The sequence below is a fragment of the Microtus ochrogaster genome, chromosome 18 (assembly GCF_000317375.1).
Source record: "Microtus ochrogaster isolate Prairie Vole_2 chromosome 18, MicOch1.0, whole genome shotgun sequence".
Taxonomy (NCBI): domain Eukaryota; kingdom Metazoa; phylum Chordata; class Mammalia; order Rodentia; family Cricetidae; genus Microtus; species Microtus ochrogaster.
Window position 1 is genome coordinate 68,483,011 of NC_022020.1, and position 3,582 is coordinate 68,486,592.

General features: G+C 43.1%; 1 pseudogene; it reads left to right on the plus strand.

Annotated features, from left to right (window-relative positions):
• The first annotated feature begins 2,293 nt into the window (after positions 1-2,293).
• LOC101997557 lies at positions 2,294-3,123 on the plus strand (annotated as a pseudogene).
• Positions 3,124-3,582: the final 459 nt, after the last annotated feature.

Here is a 3,582-nt window from a genome sequence, read left to right on the forward strand (position 1 = left end):
TTTTTTTTTTTTTTTTTTTTTTTTTTTTTTTTGGTAAATGAGACACAAGCTAGCAGTTATAAGGAAGAGGAAATCCATTTAACCAAATGCCTCCATCTGGTACCTTGAGGCAATTCTGTAGGGCATTTTCTTGCCTACTGATGCTGAGGGAGAGCCTGGGAGACTTCAGCAGCATGATACCTGGGAAGAGGTCGAGTCATGGGAACAAGCCAGTAAGTAATGTTTCTTCCTGGCTTCAGTTTCAGATCCTGCCTCCAGATTCCTGCTCTACTTAATGCCCCACCCTGACTTCCTTCACTGACAGCCTGTTTCCTGGACAATAAATTAAAATAAACCCTTTCATCTCCAAGTCACTTTGTATCGGGGGGTTTTATCATGACAACAGAACTCAAACTAGAATAAAAACTGATACCAGGTTGTAAAGTATTAATTATAAAAAGTGTTCTTGTTATAAACCTGACCATATTTTCTGGGACATTTGAACTGTGGACTAGAAAAGCTGCTGAGTTCAGTGTGCTGTCCTCTGGGAGCTTGGTAGGTGAGAAGGCTGACAATCATGCATGTGATGGTGGCCTAGCCTATGAAGTTCAGACCTAAAGAAAGACTCTAAGGTGGCTGTTGGTCTGATAGATAATTGGTGTTAAGCTTCTGTGGTATGTGATGACTAAGGAGATATAGCATCATTGCGTTCAAATCTTCTGATAATATTTCCTCAGGTTCACTGAACAGACCTGGATCCAGAGAAAGGAAGGCTACACCCCAGGCTGCTATCTGAACTTGGAAATGTATGATAGTCACTCATGTGGTGCTTGTTTTGAAGGCATGAAAGGGTCATTGAGGGCAGCTGAATCAGGGCCCTGTAAAGTAGTGTTGGAGTCACTGAAGGGAGGCAGGTAGAAGTCATTTGTTTGGCTGCAGCCTCAGTTGCTGCAGACACTGCAGGATACTGAGGGTAACAGGACTGTGGCATGACCACCAAGGACATTGGCACATTGGAGTAAACCTAGCCTGAGCCTACAGGACAAGCTGCATAGGCTGTGGATGGTTGAGCTGGAACAGTGAACATGCCCAGGACCTTCGGAGTCCAGATAATCATGTGTTCTAGATCTTGTTGTTGGAGATTGGTTTTTCTTTGATTAGATATTGACTGTGTCCTGGTTTTCCCCTTGATAAATAATAAAGCATGTAACTTTAACTATTTTTTTAAAAAAAATAGGATCCCTCAATTAAGAAACTCTCTACTTTTAAAGGCACACAATATTTTAAAGACTGTGTGACTTTCAGAGTTATAGTTCATTGTTTTATTAATATTCATATGCAATCTTGAGGATAAATAAGATAGGAATGGTTATGATTTTAAGAGTAATGTCTTGGTCTGTAAAGTTGTAAAAGGCCAATTGTCTTTCATTATTGTTTTCAGCTTGACAGAATTTAGAGTCATTTTGAAAGAGGAACCCCAGTTAAGAAAATGCCTGAGACAGATTTCCTGTAGACAAGACTGTAGAACATTTTCTTGATTAATGATTTACTTGCGGGTGGAGGGCAGACCACGGCTGTCTGTGCCATATCTGGGCATTGATCCTAGGGAGAACAGGAAAGCCGGCTAAGCAAGGCACGGTGAGCAAGTGAGGAAAATGTGTTGCTTTACGGTCTGTTTCAGATCCGTCTTCCAACCTCCCTGTTCTGTTCCAGTTCTCGTCCTGACTTCCTTCAGTGAATGAGAGTGGATTTCCTGGGAGCATAATGTGGAATAAATACTTTCATTTCCAGATTGCTTTAGGTCATGGTGTTTTATCAGCACAACAGAACCTGAACTAAGTCGACAGGGTTATATACAGGAAATTTTTTCCATGCAGATGGCTAGAACCAATGAAAATAAGTAAATAGAGAGGCATAACATGTTCATGAATTATAAATTATGCTACAAAATATATGTTCTCAGAGACTCAGTATACAAATACTCCGTTTGCCCTTAAGAGATAGCCTTCATTCCGTTCATTTTTTTTAAAGAATTTCTTCTTTATTTCCCCAATTCTATGTAGTCTTATGGTGAACAATACTAAGAGAGATAGTTTAAGAATTTTCCAGAATCCTAAGCATGATTTAAAATTAAGAAATTCTTTCTTCCCATATCATTCTTTCTGGCTTTTTTTTTTTTTTTTGTATGTCTTCTTTTTACATCTCAAATGCCAAAATAATATGTGGAGAACTGTGTAGCAGGCTTTCTTTAGGGCATCCAACCAGCTCACAAATCTTAGCTTAGGCTGGAATCTGAGCCATCGGAGCCGCCACCATGACTGTAAGTAAGAGCAGCAAGATGCTGCAGCATATTGACTACAGGATGAGATGCATCCTGCAAGATGGCGGGATCTTCATCGGGACCTTCAAGGCTTTTGACAAGCATATGAACTTGATCCTCTGTAACTGTGAGGAATTCAGGAAGATCAAGCCAAAGAATGCCAAACAAGCAGAAAGGGAAGAGAAGCGAGTTCTCGGTCTGGTGTTGCTTCGAGGGGAGAACCTGGTCTCCCAACGATACTGGTATTGCCAGAGAGCCACTTGCTGGAGCTGCTGGGGGACCAGGTTTTGGCAGAGCTGCTGGTAGAGGAATCCCTGCTGGTGTTCCCATGCCCCAGGCTCCTGCAGGACTTGCTGGGCCAGTCCATGGGGTTGGAGGACCATCACAGCAGGTGATGACTCCACAAGAGGCACTGTTGTGATTGCTGCAGCTGCAGCTGCAGCCACAGCCAGTATTGCAGGAGCCCCAACTCCGTACCCACCTGGTCGTGGGGGTCCTCCTCCACCTATGGGCCGAGGGGCGCCTCCTCCAGGTATAACGGGCCCTCCTCCTGGCATGAGGCCTCCTATGGGTCCCCCAATGGGGATCCCTCCTGGCCGAGGAACTTCAATGGGCATGCCTCCTCCTGGGATTGCGCCTCCTCCTCCAGGGATGCGAGGTCTGCTTTGATCCTCGCACTGCATTGTGGCAGTAGTTCCACCGAGGTGTGGGTCCTATTCCCTGGAGCCGAGCTACCACACATCTGTTTGTTTGTATGCTGTTCATAGAGTCTCCCTGGATCGTCTGGTTTCCCTTTCAGGGCCCCCCTCCCTGGGGAATATGCCCTCCAACGCTCTAGGCTCATCTTGGTCCTCCTCAGCTCCTTGCCTGTTTCCCAAAAGGCTGTACATAATCCTTTTCTCTCCCCACCCCACTGTGACCTTTGAAGCTGGTTTATAATAAACTCTTAAGAGATTGTTATAAAAAAAAAAAAAGAAAAATCACTGTGAAATACTGAACTTGGTATTCTGTATAGTGCAAGTAAACAAGTAAATGCAGTACACACTTCCTTTTTTCTTCCAGGTTTTTCTTTTACTTAAAATGGATTTTCCCCATACAATACATTTGGATTATGCTTTCCCCTTCCCCAAATCACCTGAAATCTTTTCTATCTCCCTTTTGATCCAAATCTACACCCTTCCTGTCTCTTTTTAGAAAACAAACAGGCATCAAAAAAAAAAACAACAATAAAATAAAACAGAACAAACACAAACAGAATAGGACAAAACAAACAAGTAAAGAGA